We start from the raw sequence: 14,678 nt of genomic DNA on the forward strand, positions 1-14,678 counted from the left end.
AGTGGTGAGATTTATCCATAAAGGATACTATCAGATTTCAAGGATTTAGAAATATACTAACTCCATATCCTTCCCGAAGTGAAATTACTCAAAACGGTAAGCCTGTTAATAGATGAATCAAGATAAAGAACTCAGTGCTGGAGATGTTGTAGCAAAGAGGGGCTGGCATTAGACACAACATGTAATCCCTGGATGGTACAAAACATGCCACGTAAGAAATAGGAAAAGAGAAGACATACGTTCTTCTTGAAAGACTGGATCTAAAACAGCACATGTTAAAAGTGTGAGGGAAAGTTGTGATGACATATAATCGTGTCACTTTGTTCCTTTTACATGGAAGGGACTCAACAGAGTTGATTTCATTTTTGATGTTGATAGAGAAAACAGGATAAAGAATGTTTTTATAAAGTCCGCAGGAGGGAAATTACTAAATAAAATAATCAAAGAAACTGTAGCACATGGGGAATAAAATAGGAAACAGAAAAAGGTGTACAAAACACAAAGTCTAAACCAAAATGACAGAAAGAGTAAGGATGACAGTTATGATAACAGATATAAATGAGCTAAACATTTCTCTGGAAGAAAAAGCCTCAGGATGAATCAAACATCACATTCCAACCTTCTCCGAGAGATAGACCTAAAAAAATGATGCGGAAAGCCTCAGAAACAAAATGCACAGGGGACTTTAACCTCATGTTCGTCTGTCTTTGACAGATCAAGGAAATGATAAATAAGCATATACAGTATTGGAAACAATAAAATTAATAAGATTATTTTACCAATGGTAGGACACATATTTCTCACACTTAAACACCTGAGATATGCATGGAGATGGCTCTTAATAGAAAAGCTCATGTTGGTGGTGTTTTCTATTTGTTCTTTTCCTGAAAAGCTATCATTAAATTTATAGTGTGTGTATAATGACTAGGCTGACTTGCATTTAAGGAAATAAAGTGACACACGTGTGTTATATACTAGAATGCAAGTACCACAAGGCAGAGGTTTTTGTCCATTTTGCTCTCTCCTACATCCTCAGCACCTTACCAGAGCCTGGAATATAACAGGCACTCAATAAACGTTTGTTCAGTAATGAACATTTTTAGAAAAATCATTAGTTTTAATTAATTAATTTAAAGCTTTAAATGACAAAGTTACATATATTATGTCAGCTTTCAATAAATGCCCCAAGTTGTAGAATTCACTATCCTTGACTACAAAATATTAAAGTTGTACATTGATAATAAAATTTTAGATGGAAAAGCCTAAATCCTTAAAAATTAAAATAATGACTACATAAAATCATTCTTGGTCAAAGAAGAAACAGAATCTTAAATTTCAAAATACATAGAAAAAAATAAGAAGAAGAACATTAAGATATTAACATTTCTGGAAGTACACCAAACTAAATTCAAAACCAAACTCACTGCCTAAAATTATATTGTCATTGAACATGATTAAAAAGTAACTGAACTAAATAAGCTAAATAATTCAAAAAGTTTGCTCTATTCCTTCTTAAAAGAAATAATAAGTTACGAGGTAAATGTAGGGGCGCCTGGGTGACTCAGTCGTTAAGTGTCTGCCTTCGGCTCAGGGCGTGATCCCAGAGTCCTGGGACTGAGCCCTGCATCGGGCTCCTCCACTGGGAGCCTGCTTCTTCCTCTCCCACTCCCCCTGCTTGTCTTCCCTCTCTCGCTGGCTGTCTCTCTCTCTGTCAAATAAATAAATAAAATCTTTAAAAAAAAAAAGAGGTAAAAATAAATATATTAGGACAGAGAAATAGAATTATTAAATGTTTTAAGTGGCAAAACCCATAAAATATATTAATTGGTTGAAAGTCTCAATGAAATAAATGATGTTATAGAAAAAGATAGCGAATTTCCAAAATTCAGTAAAAGAGGAAACATCTCCTTTCCCAAAGATCTCCATCTATAGGAAAAGTTGAAAAAGGTATCAAAGAATTACCCATAAAAGCATCAGGCTAGATGGTTTTATAGATGGCTTATTTTAAATCTTGACAAAGAGATAATTTCTAGACAATAGAAATTGATATAACATATAGTAACAGATGAAAGGCTACTCTAATCATTTTACAAAGGTTATGTAACTCTTCTATGTAAAACTGCTAAAGTTAGGGGGAAGAATCCTTAGATATCAATTTCCCTAACAAATAGAGGTACAAAATCTCAAATGAAATCCTTGCAATCCATGCCCAGCTTTATCTTCAAAGAAAAAACAGACAGCATGTGAGTGTAGATTCATTTTTTTCAGAATTGCAAGGGCCATTCAATATTAGAAACTCTATTAATATAAATCATCTCATTAATAGAAAAAGAAAAATCATATAACTATCTTGATAGATGTTTAAATGCCATTTGAAAAAACTAACAAAAATCTCTGGTTTGTTTACACAAAAAGTAAAGCTTCTTTTTCTCTGAAATATCATAAAGTTGAGACTACTGACAAAGTTAGAAAAAAATTCTGAATGCCATTTGACAGTAAAAGTTTAATAATCCTTCCACATCAAGAACATTTATAATTTAGAAGCAAAAAAGGCAAACATTGTAAAAGAAAAAAGGGGGAACTCATAAAAGAAGAAATATACATGACCAATAAACACATGAAGTGCTAAATCTCAGTTATAATTTAATGAAAACAAAATAATTGATATGAGCTATCAAAATGGTAAAAATTAAGAAAAATGAAAACACTCAGTTTTAATAGGTCTGGTATGAAACCTGTACAAAACAGACCATTAAGATTTGTTAAATGCATTAATAAATATGCTGCTGGGGAGAATATAAACTTATCAGCTTTTCTAGGGGCATGTTGGGTAATTTGTATCAGTTAAAATTTTTTTCAAAGCCCTATGTTAAATAATTAATATCTTATATTGATTGATGATAAAGAAATAATAACACAAGAATGCAAAGATTTATCTAGGTGATTATTTATCTATAATTATTACCTCATTACTTACAGGAAATGATGAAAATAACTTAAACGTCCAACAGTGAAAGCATGATTAATGAATTAGTGAGTTAAATGTTATATTCACATTTTTGCAGATTATCTACTGGCAGGAGAAACACTCACAATATAATAGAAAGTGAAAGATGTAGCTTAAGTAACAGTATATCCAGTAGGGTCCCAATTTAATTACTACATGTGATATGCATGTATGTGTGTGTGTCTGTATAAAATATGCCAAAGCATAAAGTGTTCATTTATTGCATGGTTGATGATAGATGATTTACATTTCTGCTTTAACACTTTCGCCAATTATGTAAATTACTACAGTGAGCATTTATTACATTTATAATAAAAAAGTTTAATGTAAAAGAAAAAAATCATAATTTCAGGAAAACAAGAAAGACTAGAGTATGGCAACGTATTCACCTGGTTTTCAAAATATTTTTGTCTATATAATTGTAACCCTGCTTCAGATGTTTATTTAATAGCTACATAAACCACTGACTGCTAAACTGAAATCAACTAAAATATGTGCAAATTGCATACCTATCTTCATCTATATACCAATATATATGTATATACTATATTGATATACGGATATAATCAAGAAATGGGATGGGATGTATTCAACATTATCTATTCAAAAAAATGATTGAGCCCCTAGTCTGAAACAAAAATCCCACGTGAAATCTTATAAGACTATGGACTCTGGGAAACCAGCTGAGGGCTTCAGAGGGGAGGGGGGTGGGGGAATGGGATAGGCCGGTGATGGGTATTAAGGAGGGCACGTATTGCATGGTGCACTGGGTGTTATACGCAAGTAATGGATCATGGAACTTTACATCAAAATCTAGGGATGTACTGTATGGTGACTAACATAATATAGTAAAAAATTATTATTAAAAAAAAAAAGAAATGGTAAACCACTCAGATATGGAACTAGACTACAGGTTTTCTATCTTTTAAAATCATAATGAGTAGGAATATAGTTTCCATTATGAGCTAGCAGATATGTGTATGTGTGCACAGATTGGATATAAAGCAAGAACTTCACCAACCAACACTCATCTTTACTACCTGCCATGGCCTCTGATATAGCCTACTCTCTTCAAAATCTTAAAAATGTCAATTGTGACTAATTGGTTTTATGATCATCTAATAAGTTGTAACACACAGTTTGAAAAACTACCCTCCAGGGCAGGTCTCACTCAGTAATTGGGGCAGATGTGATGCACGAATGCTCACATCCTCGAAACAAGAGGTTGGGCCTAAAGAGAAGAATCATCATGAAACCTAATAAAAGCCACTTTATATTTGCTTGGAAATTACAAAGGGCAATCGGAGTAGCTTACATGGAGGCGGAATGGGCAAAAGGGAAACCCAAACACACAGGGGAAACTTTGTGGAGATAAAAGCGAATCTACCATGTTCATTGCTTAGTCCTTCTTTCCTATGTGTTTGCTTATCAATTTTTTTTTCCTGTACAAGTATTTCTAAATATCTCATTACATTTGAAATTATGTTTCCTGTCTGCCTTTCCCACCAGACATGAACTCCTTATTCACTTTTGAATCCTCAGAGTCAAGTAAATTTCTGGCACAAAGACAGAAAGAAACTTGCCACCAAATTAAGGTCTATGGAATTAATTGATAAATGAATAAATGAAGAAGCCATATCCTTTGAAATTTTGTTCTTCAATCTTGGGGTCAGAGTCACAAAACATAAGTGAAAATGGGTTTATTCTTTTCCTTAATTAATTATAGGACATTAACAGCTTTTCTTTTTATTTTGGAGATAAGATCCTCAAGAAAGTTAGGAAAGTTGTAAGAGCTTCTCATTGGGACAGTACTCAGATTTCCGATAAATTAAATTAATGAATCAATTAAGTGGAAATATTGAATGTTTAAAACACAATTTCAGTTCTTCCCTATTGCTTGTCATCTTTTTAGTCCTCCACCATCGTGTATTTAAGGACTAGATTTTTTTTTAAATCTTACATATACACATCTATATGTAGAGAAAGGAGCAGGTTATCCACTTTCTGAAAACGGGAAATTTAAAAAATAGTTCTAGAACCACACATAAACCACAAACTGCTAAAATCCCATAGCATTTTTTCCCCCCAGTCACCAATTTAAGTATTATGCTGAAAGATTTCTTCCGGCCATCATTCCCATTAATTGTGAGACCATGAATGCCTCCTCCGGAACGTGAGCCTCTGATTCCCTTATAACCACGTACACTGCGATGCTGCCTGACAATTTAAACCTGGAAAGTTACTGTGAAGGGAATGGCATGGAAAACAGGAAACCTGGTCCATACTAAATAGATGAAGAAAGGAAAAGTAGCTGATACACATAAAAAAATTATAATTAAAATAGAGCTGCTATTCAGAAACAATCTGGAACTCTGGCAATGAGTGATGTAGGGAAAACAAAACTGAAAAATGGAGATTTCTCCACATCATTTGGGGTATCCATTATCATAGAGTGAGCCAGAAGGTTCATTAGAGGAAAGCCATCAGATCATGACAGGGAATGTCTTTCTCATACAACATTTCCTACTGTTTCTCTAAAGGAGATATTTGAAAACAATGTCTTTGGGTGTGCACCTCCCCCCATACACCCGTGCACACACACACCGACACACACACACACTGACACACACACACACACACACACACACCAATCAGGTTTTCCTTCTTTGTTGTTACGCGTTGATGCAAATGTTGGGCTTGATGTACACTTAGTATAAATTGCTAAGTATTCAGTGAATGAATAAAGCAACAAAGGAAGAAATGATAGCAGAAAATCTATTTCCCTCACGTGTTGCTTTGGTTTTGCTGTCTAGGGAATGAAGCTATGTCTGAGTGAAAGATGACACAGAATGAGCTAAATCATTTGAAGAAAGCTTCATGGAGATAAAACCCAAGAACTCCATTACTTTACAAAATTCTTATCTTGAAGCTGGAAAAGAAACTATTTCTCAATTGTTTATAATAACAATGTTATACCAGTTCTTCTTAGATCATTTACTTGAATAAATGGAAAGTTTTCCTGTGCCTGGATGAAATCACTGGTATCAACTTTTGCACTTTCTCATAGACACTCTGAAAATCAGCACTGTGATTTCAAGCCTCAGAACGAAACACAAAGAAATGAATGAATTTCATAGGAGAACTGTAAAGTCACAGACTCTGATATGTGTTATTACAATTGTATTCAAAAGTGGTCATTCTTCTCGTGGAGAATGGCAATTTCAGTATTGCTGTAGTGATTAATATCATTTTAGGGTTTTTATTCAAGTGTTCTTCGTATTTCAGAGGAGAGGTTTCTGTGAGCTTTCTTTCTCCCATAACACCACACTCGTTACTGTTTAATAAGAACCACATGATATTAAGCTCCTGAATAACTCTGGGTCGAAATTTTTCTTAAACTGAAAGAACAAGATGGCCGCCGCAGCCCCCTGATTGGCTAATTACCCCGGAAGCTGTGCGAGGGGAACATTCTGGGCTCCGGAATCTGAACACAAACATGGCTCATGTGGGGTGTTAATTGTCATCCAGGTTAAGTGATACATGTGTTATGAATGCCAGTTAAATGGAGTTCCATATCTTCCACTCCAAACATTTTCATTAAAAAAAATTTAGTACCCAAACTTAATTTCAGGATATTTGAGCTCCGCTAAAATAAAATGCATCCAACTGATTTTAAACAGCTTTGAGAACCGTTAAGGAAATCTGGAATTCATAGGAGTTTCGGCTATGGTTTTTCCTATATTACATAAAATGGTCATTTCTCCCATTGCAGTAGAAGAAAAGAATGTGATTATTGTAGAAGTTGGAATTTTGGGTTTTAACCATGATCCAACACAAACGGCTGTGGTTTGGGGGAACTTAACCTATTCTAAAATCGACATCCTGAGCTGGAATTAATTGTTCATTAGAAGCAGAAAGAGTTCTTTTTTTCACTCTAATGTAAGTAGAGCATAGGGTTATTTGACATATTATGGAAAAATAATGTGGTTTTGAACTTTCTTTTTCTGCTTCCTGGTATTCAGGGTTGAATTTAAGCCAGAGATAGGCTAACTTATTTGATTATAGCAACAAAGAATGATTTCATTTTGGCTTTTACAGAGAACTCATACTATTTACTGTTGGGTTAAAAAAATGTCAGAGTGCTAATTAAAGACGAGTTCCACAGAGGCAAAGTTTGTATGCCGCTTATAAACAAATACTCAGAGTTTCCCTTTCTTTCAAACATCTCATGTAAAAAAAAGTAAGCAGCTGCCACAGCAATGTTCCTTTCCTTCTGTTTCCTTCCACCAGGAGTTGTTAGCACAGGTTAGAATGTCAGCTTTGCTAATGATTGTGTGACTATGGTGCAGAGTCTTAAAACCTTACTTTTCTCATCTGTAAAATAGGACTAAAAATACCTACCTCATGGATTTGTTGTCTGGAATAATTTATATAAGGTACTCACACTTATCTGTTAGAGTCAGTATTGAGTAAGTGATGCCATTTTTGTTATTAATCGAGCTGTAGCCTAATTCATTGAGTAAATAATTTGCATATATTCCCTTTGTATTCCCCTCTGCCTCCTATTTTAAGTCATTAACTATAGACCCTGGTATTTCTTTGCTTCAGGGTTTTTGAAGAGCTGAAAGCAGAAGCCTCTTTCTTCTGGTCTTTGGTCTTTGATTTTAGCATAAGCTCATTAAAGAGATTAGGTGTGCCCCCAGGGTCAGGGATGAAAGGAGTGCACTTTTGAAGAAAAAGTTTCTGTGTGGGAGAGAGGGAAATAGTTATTGACCTTTTGACCAATGGACTTTGCCAAAAGTGTCTTACAAGGAGGCCCAAAAGTCACCACCTGAAGGGACCGTGGGTACCTCAGTGGTAACCAGAGTGTGCATGACCGGAAGGTCTCCTTCCCAAATGCTCTGTGTGTCGTATAATGTCCCAGGACTCCGGAATAACAGAAGAGGTTAAGCTCCAGTAATGACTGAGATAGAATGGTTGTTTGGCTAATGGAACGGAAGATTTCTAAACACCTCAGTATGTGCACCATTTAGAAAACCCTCACATTTGTTGAACACTTACTACATGCCAGACACTATTCTAAGTGCTTTACATGGAATAATTATTTAATTGCCACAATATTTATATGAGATCTGTGAGAATGATTATCCTAGTTTTAAAAAAGACTGAGAGGTTAAATAAATAGCCCAAATGTACTCAGTTAGTAAGTTATCTAGCCTGGACGTGAACATAGGCAATCTGATTTCAGGGTCGGTGCTCTCACACATTACGCTAAAATGCTTCTCATACGGGCTATCTTAGTCGGTGTATAATTCAGGACATCCGTGGGTTTAGGAAGACTGGATGGGAAGACAGGCATAGTTTAGAGTAGCTGTCTTCAGGGCAGAATTTCAGTCAGGACGGGCTCCATGTTAGTTGTAACAACTGGCCTTGGGCCACAGCCACAGAGGGCAGACTATGAAACAAAAGGCTTCCTTTGGGCGAGGTGAGGGCCGGTTCTTAGAAGAAAACAGTGCCACTCTCAGGATCAGTTCAATGCCCACAGGGAGCCAGTCACACTGGGAAATCTGGGGACTTGGCTCCATACATAAAAGTGCTGAAGAAACTTCAGGCTGTGGAATGACACCAAGGCATCAGCCATGGACCCTTGCCCCTCTAGGTTGTGAAGAGACAGTTCCCCGTGGTAGAGACCATTAACCCTTCTCTGGCTCCTTCCTCCCACACTTGCCTTACAGTGCCTAATTTTGCACTTCATTAGGGTGAATCAAATATCTTCCTTAAAAGGAGAAGTCTCTTAAGGAATGTTAAGAGCCTTTATGGGTTAGATTATTTGCACCCCACTGTCCCCAGAAGTATAGCTGAGATGAACTGTTAGAGAGAAAGGGAACTTTGAGGGAGGAGGGGACAGGGCAGAGAGAGAACTTTGGATTCTTGAACACTCTTGGAGAAAAGGTGGGTCTAAGTGGGGTGCCATGATGGGGAGGTAGGGGTGATTAAAGTTCAGTTAACCTGGGGAGACCCTCCTAAAGACTGGCAGATCAGAAGGGGCTAGAGAACATCTCAAAGGTATATCCAGAAAAGAGGGAAGAAAGGAATTTTCTTCTCTTCCTCCTGGCACAGATGGCCCCTTGCTCCTAGGCTCCTTGGTTATTATCTCTGATTAGCACCAGGTTATTGGATTTTCATGGGCTTCTGCAGACTGGTTTGGGACCCTAACAACCAATCGTTTTTTCCCCCATGGGAAAACTATTCTCAGTGCCAAATTGTCAATTTCTAAATGGTTTCTGAAACACAGTTTATTTCTATGTTGGGGATTGCCTATAAACATGTTGCTGTCTTTCAAAATGATTTACACTATATTTCAAAGCTAGAAATTCATGCATATGATCCCCCATATAGCTAATATGTCAACACGTTCCCATGAAAGCCGCATCAAAATATAAAAGACTAAAACTATCAACCAAATGAACATACAAATCTTCAATTTATTTTGTCCTTTTTTCCTCAAATTTTCACTACTTCCTGAAATCAAAATGAGCAAGTCCCAACTTTTCAGCTGGTATTTGATGTTTCACCAACATCAAGTTCATCAAACCTCATGCCCTTCCTATATCTCCCTAGTTCATAAACACAATGTGTGTTCTTCTCCGTTTTTCTCTGTCTTGGCACCTCTTCCACTCCTCAGTTCAGTTGTTTTAGGAAATCAGGGAAAACACTAATCTGCTGATGGAGGGACACACTGGGAAGGAACTGTTCACGGAGCTAACGAGCGCTCATCGATTGAGAAGGGGTTGGTTGTCCTATGGTAGAAGCTACATTACCAGAGTTACATTTGATGACTCGAATTCCTTATTTCATTCCATCTTTTGAAGACTTTTTGAATATATCCTTTCTTTAAAAATTATGATATAATTAACATAATAACATTGTATTAGTTTTAGGTATATGACATAATGACTTGACATATGTATATAGAATATATTCTTATCACAAAACAACAATCCGTGAGGCTATACATAGAGCAATTCTACCCAAGGAAACACTTTTAGTCCTTTCAAAGAATTCTGTTGCCTCCCTCTGGGGCAAATACCTAGGTCTGGGGTGAATCAAAATGTCACTTGCCTATCTAAATAAGTAGCTAGAGGTCTGGTAATTTCTCATGAATAACTCAGTAAAGTCATCTGGGTTCCTGGGATAGCTTGAAGATCCGGGACCAGTAGACAAAAATAAGTCTTCTTTTTCCTTTTACCAATAATGGCAGCAAATTTAAGATTGGTAATAGGTCTGCTCTTTCTAATGATAAGGAGGAAAATACATGAAGGGAAAGGTCTTTTCTTTTTCTTTCCTTAAAAACCTAAGATGAAGAGAGTACATCTTGTCATTCAAGCCAGAAGTTATAGTAGACAACTCTGAGTCGTGCTGGACATCCATTTACCCTTCTTCTGTTAATCAGCACCTTGGTCTTCCTCTGGGGACTACTGCTTCGTCTGGACTCATTCATGGGATTTGTGTAGGCCTGATCCTACTTTCTGGTTCCAGGGTGACCTCGTGACCTAGTTCTGGCCAGTAAGAGTACTGTTATCTTTTTGGCCAAAGGAGTTCAGAAGTGGGCATGTGACGCAGGCTGAGTCAAGAAGCCATGCAGCATTGCATCGAAAATCAGTTCTAAGACTTCCCGGATGTACTGGGGGTTGAGACAATCTCCTTTTATAAAGGTGCTGGGTTGGAGCTGCTACTGGTTGTCTCACTACCATATGAAGGAACTCCCCGAGGACGGTGCCTACAAAGAGAATAACGATGGAGCTGGATCCAGCTTTGCCTGAAGTCAGATACACCTATGGATTTTAAAGTTATACAGGCCAACACGATTTCCCTTTTTGCTTAGGCCAGTTTGAGTTAGATTTGTGTTCTTTGTGACATAAAAGCCACTGACTAATCTAGAATTTTTCATCAGTGTCTTTAGCTCTTCTTTTTTTTCAGATGCCTTTAAGGTACAGAGAGGGAAAATACAGACAACTCAATTCTGCTGTTGGACCACTGACAGCAGGAGCTCATTTCTCTTATCCCTCATATTTAGAAAATAACCTTCTGATAGTTTTTACACTTGTGTGGCTATTACACATTCCATCTTAAATCCCTTTCATAAGATGGTTAGCATGATCTCAGCATCTTGCTCTCTCTTTCCTCTGACTGCAGAATTCACCAGATGTGTCTTTCTTGTCTAGACAGCTGCCAACCATGTTTCTTCAAGTTGGCTCCTAGGTCATCTTCGTAACAGGGTGAGCAAATCTTTCAGGGTGTTTTCATTTATTCACCCAACCATCACCTGAACCAATCCCCCTTGCCAGAAAGATACACTACCATGTATTCTGTGACAGGGGAAATCCTAGTACCTCCTTCCCATCTATGTGTCTACAAACCCCTTTCCTAGATGAAAGTTCTAATTTAGCCAGAGAGTTAAAAAGAGGAGGAAGTGTATGGTGTATGCCATGCAGCTCTTGAAAAAAGACAATAATAAAGGTACTGATATTTTTAGAAAACTCTGGGGCCATCCCATTTCTGAAATTACTTACAGGATCTTCATGCTGCCGTTAAATAAGCAGATCATCTTTATCTGCTAATAAAAAATACCCCAGCCTGTTGCCAGAGGACTGTGAGCATCTTAACAAGTTGTACAGAAAATAACATACCAGGAGGTAACAGGTATTATGTTTTCTTTTGGTAAATATTAACACTTCACAGCTAGCATATCTTGCTTACTTAATTGGGCCTATAAAAACTCGCCAGGCCATTTCACTTCCCGCCATTGAAATTCTCTCAACTTGTTCTTTACAGCTTCTCAGAGCCTCCATGGGAAAATAGCTACAGAACAGGCTGGCTGAAAAGATTTTTAAGGTCTCATGTCCATATTTACAAACCTTGCAATCTGTGTGTGTTCATTTATTTTAACACAAATGAAGTGAATAAATCAGAGGCTCCTTTGGGAAAAAGAAAACCACCGAATCTGCGAGAAAAGGAACCAAATCTGTCCGCTGAGGCAACTCCTAAATGATCTTTACACAGTCCCCCTCAGCCCTGGCTGCACAGCCGGCCTCCGGCGGAATGGACTGCCGTGGCTGAGCTCACTGAGAAGCTAAGACCTGTCTATACTACAGAATTTCTCACATGTATTATTGTCCTTTTTCCGTTTTGCCTTAGATGTCTGTATTCCTGGCTAGACTGTGAGTTCCTCCAAGGTAGAGATAATACTATATTCTTGGATTGGCACCTGGCCTATGTTAAAATTGGATCAGAGACATAGAGAAAAGAGAGGAAGAAGCAAGCGCTGTGGGAGCCAGTGAGAACCCAAGAGAGCAGTGGGAAAAGCCTTCAGCTCTGAGCCACCAGGCAGAGAACTGCCTATAGGAGAGCCTGGGAAAATCAGAAAGTCCAAGGCAGGCCAAAGAAAGAATTATTAGTTCCACGGACAACAACATATTTCCAAAACTATTCATAGATCTTAATAATCTTTCCAGTGACTGCTTTACTAATTTTGGCTTTGAAGACTTCTGCGAGCCTACTTTTATTCCATCTGGTCTCCTAAAAGTAGTTCTTAGGTAACTTATCTTCCTAATTTCCTTCTCGATAGTTCAGAAGCTCCCCAGTCTAGTGTGACTCCAGGGAAGATTTGTAGGTCTCTACATCTGAGGTACTAGGCCCGGGAAGTTCTGAGTCCATGAAAGTGGTTTTTGATGGTGCTGGTTCATGTAATGATTTTGTTAGAGAAGCTGAACTACTTTGCTTACTGCAGTGATTGGAATCAATGTCCTATTTTTAGAATTGTGGCTGAGAAACCTTGATAACCACACCCCTCTCCTTCACGGGCTGGTGATCCAATTTTAACAAGCACCCTCCGCGATGCCAAAGCACAGACTGATTAGGAACCACAGTCTCAATAAAAGCTGCCTTGTTAGGTCTGGCTGACTGGCAGGTATGAGATGTTAACTTTCTACACTCGCTTTCCTAATCTATCCAAAAGTAGCAAGTCAACAGTGTAATTTCCCAGGCCTGCGCTGGACAAAAGAAACTAGTGTTTTTCCTTGGCTTGCGGAGAGGCGGGGAAAGGATGCTGAGTTTCTCATCCCTGGTTTGGAGCATCTCAGGCGATCACAAAGAGCACTAGTCTTTTACGACGGTGCATTTTGCAAGCATCCCTTTGGGAAGCTTTTGTCCCCACTCGTCTGGGAAACGTAAAATCAGTCACTTTTGGCAACGCTCAATACACTTGAGCATGGGAAACACAAATTAAAACAGAGATACTTCTTTATTCACTAGATTGTCTGGTTCCACATTGGCTTGGGATAAAAATAGAATCATTAAGAGAGAGAGGACTTGAGCGTTTGGGTTATCTATTTCAGGTTTGGTGAGGGTCAGGGAAAACTTCAAGTCTCATGAAGGTTAAGCATTTTCAGGCTTTCCGCTTGATGTAAGGAGATCACATAAAATAAGGTCAAAACAACCAGGACTGCTTAATCTAAAATGACTTGTCTTATTTTGCCTATAGGAGTTCGCGGTGATGTTGAGATGGAGGCCTTTCCAATGCCCTGACGTGGTGGTCTGTTTTGGTGATGGTGGAAACAACTTCCCGTTATTTTATTGCTTGTTTGTTTGATCGAGGGAGCAGAGCCTTATGTATACAGTCTGTCATCAAAGTTAATATGTCGATCTCAATTAAGTTTAAAGTGAAGTGAACTGTTATCTAAATTGTTATTCTGTGGAAATCTTTCTCTTCTGTTACTGAGAGTCTAAGTGACCAGTTGCCCCATCACTATAAATGCCATTCTGTTTCATCCTAACATCTGTAATAAAACCAACAAAAAGCTATTTGTTCTGATCTGTAGTTACAAAATGCCTATCTCTGGAAGAGGCTAGAGCCATTTGGTTGGGGACTGCCAAGCCTTACTTCACATTTATTTTTTTTAGTTTAAAAAAATATTTTTTAAAGATTTTATTTATTTATTGGAGAGAGAAAAAGTGAGAGAGCACAACAAGGGGAGTGGCAGGCAGAGGGAGAGGGTGAAACAGGCTTCCCGCCGAGCAGGGAGCCTGATGCAGGGCTCGATCCCAGGAGCCTGGGATCATGACCTGAGCAGAAGGTAGACACTTAACTGACTGAGCCACCCAGGCACCCCTTTACTTCACATTTCTGATTAAAGTCCATCGCACCAGGAAGAATCTACTGAGCCGAGGAATTCCAGGGGCTCTGCACGATGGCGGTGGCTGCTGCAGCTGGCTTTCCACCACTAGCACAAAAGTGTGAGGTGCTACGCCTGAGATGCCAAAGCCCGAAGTGAAAAACAGAAGGAATCCGCTTGCCTGGTGGGCTCTACTCTCCCAACCCTGACCTCATAAGCATGAATGTGAGTGTGAAAATCAGAAAAGGAAACCTCCCTTTAATAGATTTGCTTTCACAAGAGCTGGTGTCTTTAGTGGCCACCAGGGATAAGAGAGTTCCTTATGCGCTTCTCAGAGCAGCACTAACAACGGTAGTAGGAGGCAGTAACCGTCAAAGAGGGTGAGTGACAGCTGGCCTCACTGCAAGGACATCGCTATTACCACGGACAGCTCTGCTCCAATAACGTGAGTAATGACAGCCCAGACGTAAGGCACACGAACTCAGGGGCAGCACCTA

At 38.3% G+C, this 14,678-nt stretch overlaps 1 protein-coding gene across 6 annotated transcripts in view; it reads right to left on the reverse strand.

Moving 5' to 3' along the window:
- PARD3B (par-3 family cell polarity regulator beta) overlaps positions 1-14,678 on the reverse strand; it is a 978,033-nt gene that overhangs the window by 85,454 nt on the left and 877,901 nt on the right. The gene's annotated exons all lie outside the window — the stretch shown is intronic.

This window comes from Ursus maritimus, unplaced genomic scaffold (assembly GCF_017311325.1).
Source record: "Ursus maritimus isolate PB19 unplaced genomic scaffold, ASM1731132v1 scaffold_1, whole genome shotgun sequence".
Classification (NCBI taxonomy): Eukaryota; Metazoa; Chordata; class Mammalia; order Carnivora; family Ursidae; genus Ursus; species Ursus maritimus.